Source organism: Rhipicephalus microplus, chromosome 9 (genome assembly GCF_043290135.1).
Source record: "Rhipicephalus microplus isolate Deutch F79 chromosome 9, USDA_Rmic, whole genome shotgun sequence".
NCBI lineage: Eukaryota > Metazoa > Arthropoda > Arachnida > Ixodida > Ixodidae > Rhipicephalus > Rhipicephalus microplus.
This window is the reverse complement of record NC_134708.1, coordinates 63,079,413-63,091,065: the sequence shown is the minus strand read 5'-3', so window position 1 is coordinate 63,091,065 and position 11,653 is coordinate 63,079,413. Positions and strand designations below refer to the sequence as shown.

General features: G+C 46.7%; 1 protein-coding gene across 1 annotated transcript in view; it reads left to right on the top strand.

Annotated features, from left to right (window-relative positions):
• Positions 1-2,746: 2,746 nt before the first annotated feature.
• Rab23 (RAS oncogene family member Rab23) overlaps positions 2,747-11,653 on the top strand; it is a 65,509-nt gene continuing 56,602 nt past the window's right edge. Inside the window, exon 1 of the mRNA XM_075873741.1 lies at positions 2,747-2,968. The gene's annotated coding sequence lies outside the window, so the exon portion shown is untranslated. The remainder of the gene's footprint in view (positions 2,969-11,653) is intronic.

Sequence of the window (11,653 nt, the reverse complement as noted above, 5' to 3'; positions counted from 1 at the left end):
TTTGACATGTTTGTTTCTAGATCCATGCTAAAGGCTGTCGTCGATGAAAGCAATAAGTACTACTTTCAAAAACATGGAGCCACTCTAAACCTCACCGTGAAAGAACTTACATCTGTTCTGGGCATGTTTTTCAGGATGGGACTCGTAAACATGCACAGGGTTCGTGCTTATTGGGAAAATGGAAGTACATATGAATTAGTAGCCCAGGTAATGTCCCGTAACAGATTTGAAAAGATCACAAGCCACCTGCATTTTTTCGATAATGAAGCGGCCAACGACAAAGTTAAAGAAGACGAATGCTGGAAAGTGCGCCCATGGCTCAGTTCCTTGAGCAGCAACATGGTTGTCTTGCCCCAAGAAAAAAAATCTGCAGTGGACGAAATCTTGATCCCTTTATGTGGGCGGCGTTACATTCGTCAGTACATGCCTAATAAACCAAAGAGAAAATGGGGTCTAAAACTTTGGGCACGTTCTGGGGAATCAGGTCTGTGTTATGATTTCGATGTCTACCAGCGCTCCAACAAAGGTTTTTATGGCAGCCAGGGTGGCTACCAGCTTGGGTTGGGAGCTGGTGTCGTGCTCCAGCTGTGTTCCAGCCTACCGAAGCGAGACGACAACCTAGTTGTCGCTGATAACTTCTTCACAGGCCCTCAGCTTGTAGAGGAGCTTTCAAGAATGGGAATTTCCTATATTGGTACGGTTCGTGAAAACAGACTCAGCTGCAGCAAATTGATGGATGAGAAATCGAAAAAGCGAGGTCGGGACACCTGTGATACTTCAGTCACTTCATGTGACCAAAAGACAATGGTGGCAGTGAAGTGGCATGACAACCGCACTGTTACTCTTCTTTCGAACTGCATTGGTGCTGACCCGCTTACATCAGTCAAAAGGTGGGACAGCAAGGAGAAAAAGCATATTTTTGTCGATTGTCCAGCGATCATTTCTTCCTACAACAGATCAATGGGCGGCGTGAATCTTCTAGACAAAATGTGCTTCTCCTATCGCTTTTCTATCAGGTCTAAATGCTGGTATATGTATTTGTTTTGGCACACGCTCAAAATAGCAGCTGTTAATGCATGGTTCATGCACAAGAGAATTCTCCAGCAGCACAAACTGCCGCCTACACCCTTGAGAGAATTCCTCTCTGAGCTCGCAACGAGTCTGATCTTGCTCAACAAATGACCACCAGGGCGCCCTTCGATTCAGAATGTCACACCATTCAAGAAAGTGTGCCTAAATGTCCCCCGGGATGTCAGAAGAGACAGCAACGAGCACTGGCCCACATGGAATGCAAAACTGAACCGCTGCAAGGCATGCCCAGGAGGGTACACCTATGTTTCGTGTGCCAAGTGTAAGGTGATGTGTTTCAACAAAGACCGTAACCGTTTTGTTAGTTTTCACCAATAGGCGCCAAACAGCTATGCTTGTATTGTGCTTTCTTCAATTTGAAAATTCGCCAAAATTATTGGTAGCAATAAAAAGTTTCTTTCACTTGGATTGGCCTTCATTTTATACACTACTGCCCATTGTTGCACATATGCAACATCCCATTACTAATTCGCAGACTATATCTTCATGTTTTTTATTGAAAACTTGCACTCCTAGTGACTCTAAGGACATGGCCAAGAAATATTTTGAAGTTTGGAAAAATGTTTCTCATACTGGGAATTAATGGGTTAAGAAGCTCACCGCATGTTCCACTGAGACGGTGTATAGTGTCTTCATTGGACAGACTACCAGATGTGTAAATACGTCTATATCAGGCTGCGAGAGCATGACATTTCTTTGAAGGGTTGGGTTTCGCCTCACCTCGCCAGCCATTGCCACGATTGCGGTTGCACATGTTTATTTGCACGGGACTCGATCGTCGATCGTCATCATAATCAACGTATACGTGAGATAGCTGAGGCATACCGCTTGTCGAAGTGTGTAAGCAAATGCATTATGCAGCGTCATTATCAGGACAAGAAATTCCTTCCATTGATCGGGTGTGATCTTGGGTGGCTCATGGGTTTTCTGAATGTATACGTATTCTTTCAAATAAGTACTCATTGAAATTCAATTTCAATAAATTTCAAATAAATTGTTAGATCATGCAGCGCTTGTCCTGTTCTCTTCTTTTGTACTTTATAGACTTGTGCGCTACCCAACGGTGAGTACTTTCTATATATTTAACACCATAATTACATATTATTTTAGTACCCGAGCGTTGTTACACAATGATTGTGCTAATGCGAAAAGAAATTGCGCAACTCGCACAAAGCTTGGTCGCTGCAGAGCTGGTGGACTAGAAGTACAGATGAGGTGCGCACAACGGCAAGAGGGTGGACTAACCATCTAAAGGTGGCCGTGAATTCTGCTTCACAATTTTACTTAATAGGACTTTTCACGTTCATTTTCAACGCGTAGGGTTATAGCTACGCTTTTTTTTTTACGACAATGACATCTTGCAATCGCATTCACTTCCCATCTTCTCCTACGGAGGGGAGGGGCGAATATTCATTGCAGTGTCCCCCCCTCTATTATGTATGTATGTGGCCATGGAGGAAGGAAAGCTTCCTTCCTCCATGTATGGGGCGGACCTTTTACTGGAACGTATCATGCGCGAGATTAAGGCCTCCAAGGGCGCATTCTTTCACCTTGAAGTCGGGGTGTTCAAAAGCGCCCTCAGTTGTCTTCTCTTCGCACTAGCCGCGCAACTCCTCGCGTAGGAGTGGGCGAGCGCGCGGAGTGGTTTGACAAGCGCGCGCCGGCAACGCGTTGTCCATAAGCGGGCGGCTTGCCGCCGTGCATGCTTGTGCGGTGTGTGTGTGGGTTGTCGGAAGGTGCCAGGTGATCCGCAAGTGGAATTTAGTGGCCCGAACCGGCAGCAGTGCCGGACTTCACCACTCGATCGTTGCCAATCGGAATACACAGCGACACCGTTGAGGAGGGACGACATCTCTGGCAGGAGCGACTCACATCTCAGGTAAGAACTTCCAGCAAGAGGCATCCGGTGTAATCGCACCCGAAAACTTGCTACCGGCCGCACGGCAGCGGCTGGCCAGCGCTTCGCGTCTCGAAGAAAAAAAAAAAAAAGGCAAAGCACTCCGTGGTGTAGTTTCAAGGACGGCGTGTGCTAAGTACGCTATTGTGAAATGTGTCTTGCGCGTTGTAAAATGAGAGGCTTGGTATTATTAGCGACAATTTACGATGCACTGAGAGAGAAATCTTGTCGCCTCTAGGGGAGCTTAAACGAAGCGAAAGAAACCTCGTGATGATTATAGCTATTCGGGTTGAAGATTGCACCCAGAGTCGTTATATAAATTTGTGCGCGCGTAGCTCTTCTCAATTCGACGCTGGTGCTAAATGCAATAACTACAGGACGTGTATTTCGTTTCGTTATTTGACCAATTATGGTATTACACTAGGAAACGCATAGAAAACTTGTGCATGGAATAGTATTGTTAACTCAATAACTAGTCGAATAGCGCTGGCCTGTTTTTTTTTTTTTCTCATGACGTGTACATTTTCTCACTGTCACATTGTTTTGTGAGGCGACTATAGTTTAAAACAAGAAAAGTTTACTTTCAAATGTTCGTGAAAAAAAAATAAATAAACGCTCCCGAGTACACGAAGCACGCTGATTCCTTTACGCTTCTTTTTTTTTTTTTTGAGGATGTAAGTGCTCTAAGCGTTCACTAAGAAAAAAAGTAAACTAAAAAGATAGACTGACAGAATGGCCAGAGCGTAGACAAATAACAACAACTCAAAGCTTCAGACGGAGTCGTGTGGCGGAGCTTTTGTCGCATTTGGAGGAGTCAGCGACCGTCGCGAGCTGCGAAATGCTGTCGGACGCGCTGGAAGTACCGCCCAAACTCCGAAACTCCTCACCCTTTTCTTCTACTCTTCTTTCTAAACTCGGTATTCTGCTCTTTTTTGTTTGTATGTTTCTTCCTAACGTAAAGAACACCTCGCCTGTTTCTCGCTAGAGCCGACCGGCGAGCCGAATCAAAGAACCGTGAAGAGAAATGTCCTGACCAGCAGTGGACTCTCCCCATCCCTCTTCCACAGTCCTCCTCTCTCAAACACCATCTCTCTCTCTCCTTGCGTGTTCCTCCTGTCCAGGCAGTGTTTGTTTACTGTATATTCGCGCCGCCAGGTTTCGGACGCGATTGAGCGCGGCCGCGGTGCGAAGGCACGCGAGTTTGCGAAAGTGAGCGAAGAATTCTCTCGCGCCTTTTTTGAACTCCCGAGGCAGGTACACAACTACGTGAGCCGTGTGATCAAGCAGACGATGTTCTTTGTGTGTACGAAGCATGCGCGCACGTAGAGACGACTGTACAGCTTTCTATACGACGCCGATCGGTGGGGGAGATAGAGTTGCTGCTAATACGGGGGTGAAAGTTCGTTGGCCATCGTGTTTTCGGAAGTCCGAGTGCGTACTTTTTGACTTCGTTGCACTGGCTTTTTTGTTACCGTAGTTTCGAAAATTAAACTGATGCAAAGCCACCATTTCGTGGTAGAACAGGAAAATAGAGATGTAAATTATCTCCCTACACAATATATATATATATATATATATATATATATATATTAGGTATGGGATATGGCACAACGGGAGCGTTGTCAACAAGGATAAATATATTTATTTCCCAACAGTTTCGGGAGGGGTCCTCCCTTCATCAGGGGATGAGTGTATGAGTTATGACTAACTGGCCCATTGATATATATATATATATATATATATATATATATATATATATATATATATATATATATATATATATATATATATCAAGGAAGGAGTTGTATACTTAAGGGAAAAACGAGCCCCTTAAGTATACACTTCATTCAATTATGGTGCTCATCTGCTGATCCGCAGGTCGCGGGATCGAATATATAAGTGGTTATATCAGAAGAAAAGAAAAGAAAGGTGCCGACCCGTAACTGTCTCTCCTTACGAGGACACCTCAACAGGTCAGCAGAGGAATGGGATATGGGGAATAAAAGATATAGGGAGAAGGAAGGAGGGATAAAAAGAATAGAAGGAAAATAGACGGAGAAGAAGCCGCCAGCCAACGAGAGGAAAAAAGAAGGAGATAGGAAAGTGGGGATCCGGTCGAAGCAGTCCAAGGGCGGGGTGCCACAATGCGAGAGCTGCACGGCATCAGGAGACCGCGGAGGGCGAACCAGTCGGCGGGAGCTACGCTGAAGTCGGAGATCGCGAGGGCACAACCGTCCAGCTTGAAATCCTCCGAGCGAAATCCGGGATCGAATCCCAGCCGCGGCTGCCGCATTTTTCATGTGGGCGAAAATGCTCGATGTTCGTGTGCTAGGATTTAGGTGCCCGTTCAAGAACCCCAGGTGGTCGAAATTTCCGGAGCCCTCCACCACTGCGTCTCTCATAATCATATCGTGATTTTCGGGACGTTAAACCCCAACAATTGTTATAAATAATAATGTTCCGCGTGAACACGATGAACTGTGAAGCGGAATGGCACACAGCGCCAGACAGACACGGAGTGCGTTCACGCAAAACGCACTAGAAAAGTTAACAAACTATATACTGTGTACATCTGAAGTGAGACCACGTCTGTCCCAAAATATAAATGTTCCTCCCTTGTGTTTTTGGTTATAAATGTGGCTGCCTTTGATGAAAGAATAATAGACTTCTTACGAGCAAGTTTGTAAACTCCACTTGGTACGTTCACAATTTCGACGACTCGTGTTGCCTCATCGCTCTGGAAGCGAAATTTCAATGTAGTCTTGCGACGAATGGTTCGAAGAGATATAGGCAATGAGAAGTAAGCGTTACATGCGGGTCTTTAATTCATTTTATTTAATGCGAGGATGCTTTTATGCCCTTGTGTACATACGCAAGGCACCAAAGCGTATTCAGGTTCGACCGGGCGCGCGGAACCGTCCGAACGTTGCGACTTACACAACAGCCATGAAAGCCGACAAATAATTGAGCCGCGTAAGACATAAGGGACGCTCATTGTACTGCTTCAACTGCATTGGGGTACGCACGATATAGGTAGTGAAGGAAGTAATGTCAGAAGACAACTTGAATCCGGCAGGGGCAGAGCCTGCAACGCTCGTATTTCGCCGCCCCATCCTCTTATTAGAAGTGAGTTACGGCGGCTGTCGTCCAGTTATTTATGTGCACGGAAGTTTGGGAGTGTTCTTCAGCGCCGGGCATGAGAACGGTGTTTTTTGTTTGTACTTTTGTTTTTCTTTAGCATGCCTTTTCACACGGGTTTGTCAGATTGATTGATTGATATGTGGGGTTTAACGTCCCAAAACCACCGCATGATTATGAGAAACGCCGTAGTGGAGGGCTTCCAACCACCTGGGGTTCTTTAACGTGCACCCAAGTCTGAGCACACGGGCCTACATCATTTCCGCCTCCATCGGAAATGCAGTCACCGCAGCCGGGATTCGAACCCTCGACATGCGGGTCAGCAGCCGAGTACCTTAGCCACTAGACCACCGTGGTGGGGCACGGGTTTGTCAGTGATGAGCGCCAAGGGTCTATAGCAGAATCAATTTCGCTACGTCGCGATCATGTCACAAGTATAATGTTTACGTTAACACCTCTTTCACGCGCGTCAAGCGTGGTCAATGAAATTTTTTTCGTTGTCCCGTTGACTTCGTTGTCTCGAGGTTCGCTGTTTGGGCAGCGTATACTAGCCGCCAATTACCGTGTGCAAATGAGGCTCTTACAGAGAAAACGGGATTAATCATGAAAACACTGATACATGTTATCTTTTCAGCACCCGCGAAAGAAAAAAAGAAAAGCGGGATTTCACCCTGCAGTGCTTCCTCCACGCGTGGCGCGCCATATCGCGTAATGATATGCGTTTCAGAAAAAACAACAACACAACAAACAGCAGCAACAACGGAACGCTCTTTCGTGGCGTCGCCTTTCTAGTAGGTCACGCCGTTCTCAACCGGCCAGTTATGTATATGATTCATTGTCTGCAGCGGGTGAAAGGAAAAAAAGAGAGAGAGAAAGAAACACCGTATATGCTGCGGCCTTGACGACTAGTTGAATGCATTAAAGCTGTTTCAGGGACGGGTACTATATGCACCAAGTTTCGACGAGGTTTGAACAATGGAAGGTTCGCGCGATTATTCGGCTCAATGCCGAGAGCTAAGATTTCGCAGTTGCCTTCACCACCACGGAGGAGGGAATTGATAGGAGCATAGGTTTTGACAATACGATACCCTCTCTTCACCCATACTCGGTTAGTGGCATATTTTGGGGGTGGTTTGGAGTGACTAAATTTCAAGGCCGAAAGGCTGCCGCAGTGACGTCAGAGGTTGGGGGCCCAGTTGCCCAACTGAGCATGCTCAGTAAGACTTTTTTTATTCGGCCCAATCAAGCCGCAGCAGCTGCGAGAGCGGGAGCGTTGGTTCTCCTAAAACGTAAACGAAACACAGGCTTTCCGCCGCGTTCGCGGCGTAACTGGGCCCCCACCCTCTGACGTCACTGCGGCAGCCTTTCGGCCTTGAAATTTAGTCGGCGTTCACCAGCTTTCTCTCGCACGCCCCCGAAATCGTCACATTTTGCATGCTCATACATAGGAACGCACATACAACCTCACGTAGGAACATCGGAGGTAAAACCATCACCTGCCCCTCCGCTCCGCCCCCCGCGAGGAAAAGTTTCTGCCCACGCCACGGTGGTTTCCACACCCGTGCTTGCGGTACGTATATTGTAAGAATTCATTGGACGTCATCTTCCTCGTCTGTCAATAACCACCATCAGTCTTCGGCCCGTTCCTCTTCATCATCGGCGCCATCTTGCTGTTGCTTGAATAAAGCGTCAGCTGAACCGTTGTATTTCAATATAGTCACAATATAGCTCTATTTTAGTAATAACTTCTTGCGCAACAAAAGGTTACGACTATATGAGACACGCCGCAGTGTGGGAATGATTTTTGACCAAAGCGTCAGCAAGGAGGGAGGGGGCGGGGGGAGGTCAGGAAGGTCTGATCCTCCTTGTCTTCAGGCTGATGCGGACACACCTTGCACGTGTGCCACCCTTGCGACTGCGTTTTATCTTTCAAACATCGTACTTGCATCGCTTGTCAGTTAAATGTAGCGTACTCTGCGTTAAAGGGGAACTCCGACATTTTTCTTTTTTTTTTCCCTCCATATTCACCGATTTCAATAAAACTTTGAACGTGTCTTCTCGTCGGTACCGTAGTAATCTGTGCAAAATTATACAATCGTAAGTCGTTTAGTTCTTAAGAAAACAAAATTTAAAATTGGTATATAGTTGATTCTGGAATCACTCTTTTAAAAGCGGGCCACCCTGTGTATGTGACGTAAGGGCCTACTCTTTTTCAAAGACCCCGCCTTTTCCAGCAGACGGATGCTGCGCGTGCTTTCTTCTACGAGGCGAAGACAACGCGAGCACAGTTCAGTTTTGCCAGCTGCATAGAGCGTGTTAGTCGTCGTCGACGTCGGGCCTCACAATATTGAGCAACGAGGAAATCGATTCGGGGCTGTCAGATGCTTCACGCGCCGGCTGGTCGAAATCGAAAAGTGATGCTTCCGCGCTCAGATAGTAGCTGCAATCATCGCTCAACTTGTCACTGGTAAGCTCAGATGGTTCAAACGAGCTGGTACGGCTTCATTTGCAATCATTCTGCGTCGGTTGACATCGCCAACTAGCTTTTCGCGCGGCAGAAGAGGCACGTGAGTTATGTTTACACCCTGGCCAGCCGGGGCGGGGGCGACGGACTCTCGTGACGTCATCTGATACCCACCATAGATGACGGAGCAGCTCCCTGTTCCGGTTTCTGTTTTGACTCGTCGTTTATTGCTTAATTAAAATTGTTCACGAGTGCTTGGGCAAAACGAACCAGCCTAGCTTTTGCAGGGCTGTCAATACCCATTGAAAACAGCGTTATCCCAGGAAGATGATTTAGACTCCAACCAAAAGTTTTGAAGAAACCCGACGTTTCGAAACCGACTTGGTTCCTTCCTCAGGGGTGACTGGGGAGGCTATAGCAGCGGCGTCTTCAAAGCACTTGCGGGGTGAATAATGACCCCCCCTTTCTTTCTCTCTCCCCCCTCTCTCTCGTTTTGCCGTGGAGCGCAGCCCATGTGTATACACTGGGGGAAGGGTTCCGAGAGAGTGGTTGGTGTTATGGGCTGTCCTAAATCATCTCCCAGTTTCATACCCAACCAGACAGGTTTCTGTCAAATGTTTACATTCAAGCGTTATCTCAGTATGGTCGAAAATACACCGGAGTTCGCCTTCAAGCCAACTCTAAGATCTGAAGGCCTTCCAAAGAGTAGAAACAAAGTACAACAGGGATAGCTACATTTCGTCAAATAGAACTGCAGAGCACGGGCTTTCTGGGATGCTGTACAGTTGTTCAAGATGCAAAGTACGTACGCAAAAAATCTTTGAATATCCACCATTATTTATTATCTTGGACAATTTGGCGAAAGTTATTGACGATAACGAATGAATCTGAATGAACGAAGTTTGTTGTTCAACTTGAAAAAAAAATTATAACACAATTGATAATCGGTTTCCTAGAAGACTCGCAACTCAATGACGTTATGTCGATGTGAAACCCTGCTCTTTCTCTTATTTTAATTCCAAACACTACAGTAAATTTTTTTGTGGTTAAGAACAAACCTGTGGGTATCAAAACAAGATAACCGTGATGACAAGGTGGGGCCCTCGTAATTTTTTAGGGTTTCCGTCACTGCATTTGTGGTTCTTTCGTGCACGTAAATATCTGAGGTGCGCGCAGCTGTTCTTTCATTTCGCCTTCATAGAAGTGCGGCTGTTGTGGGACGGAGTCGCATCCACGGGATTAGCGGCGTGGCGCCTCACCTTCTGAGGTACACCGTGCATCGAAGGCTTAACTGTTCGCGCATCTTGTCCAACCGTGGTTACGTCTACAACAGCTGCTCTCTTCCAAAAAGTGTATAGTGATTTCCGCCGACTGTAACCACTTTCCCAAAACAGGTGCTGCCACTCAAGATGCGGTTATCTTCAAGACCAGCGTAAGATGTCGGCGCCGTTGGCACCCGTGAGCGGCAAATCGCGATGAGGTCGAAGAAAAAAATTTGGGGTTAAAGCCAAAATCAAAAGCAGCCTTTCTGCGAGGTTCTTATATAGAAGTTCGGCCATGGAGCCCATGTGGCCAGTGCATGAAAATGGTTCGGAGATGAAGCCCACCACGGGCGTGATTCAGTGTGAGGAGTCGCGTTAACGCATGAATTATGGCGTGGTGGCAACGTAGAATCACACCAAGCGTCACTACATGTGAATTGTGAATCGAATGGGTGTTTTATAGATGTCAAGCTCGCCCGAGTAATCGAAAAACGCTCGTTACACCAAGAGAAAACCAGTTTTATTAATGTTTCGTCGTCAAATGTGTGCAGGCAGAATGGTCACATGACCAGTGTGAACTGGATGATGCAAACAAGCTTAACCCTAATCTCGGTGATTGTCTCAGGAACGAGCGGCCACGGATTTCATCAGGGTGACGTCACACCGATTACAATGCGCTCAGACATGACTGATCATTATAATCACAGCATCAACAAGGCGCGCAGATGCGTATGTGCGCGCATTGTTTAGTAGGACACTTAACGGGTACTTCGCTACTGCTGAAAAATGACCAATTATGACGTATAGTGGGCACCCGGCAACTGCATACTTGAGTTCCAAGAGAGTTTAAGAGAGCCACCGTTATGCGGCTTTGTTCTTTTTCTCGAGTCACGGTTGAGGCGTCTGCCGGGCAGCAAAGCGTGGCAAGCGAATGGGGCTTGAATACGCTTCGCACTGCACTCTAGAAGGCGTAGCTCAAGCGTACTCAAACTTTCGTACTTGTATTTATATATGCTTACTTGTTCGTTGTTTCGTTGCCATTTTTCAAACTCGTCATTGTAGATCAGTACAATTAGTGAAATTGCGCCATTTCATTAACGTTTTACGCAATGTACGCGAGGGCTTCGGAAGTACGAAGATGAATAAACGAACAAATGAATACATACACGAAGATGTAATATCTCCCACAATGTCAACCCCACGATCATGCGCAGCGAATCTCTGCACCGTGTTCGTCTTTGCTGCGTGATGTTCATTTCGCGCGCACTGTATAATTTCCCAAGTGTCGGAGTTTAGCGTCCGAAAACCACGGTGTGATTACGAGGAACGAGGGCTCCGGTAACTTCGACCACCTGGGATTCCATAAACATGCGCCTAAATATAAACACACGGGCCTAGGACATGTCGCGTCCATCAAAATGTGGCGACTGCATCCGGGATTCTTACTCATAACATGTGGGTCAGTCGTTGAGCACCAGTACCACTATAGACCACCACGGCGGGTCATTATTGCTGTGTAGACTGTACTGTTACTTTGGACTTCAATCGTGCTTAGCTGTAGCCGTATACGCCATTTCCGAAGTTCTCCTTCCGCCGTGTACAGCACATTTTGACAACGAGCGGGGTTGCTTCAGTTGCGGTAAGGAAAGTGCGGCGCCATAAAGAAGAAACTTGCGTATATGGAAAGAAGCAGGCCGGAAGAATGGCCGCTTTTCCGGAAGGATCCTGCCGAAAAAAAAAAAAAAAACTACGTATTCCGCTGCAGATTTTTTTTTTAGACGAGGAAGACGACATTGCGTGCGG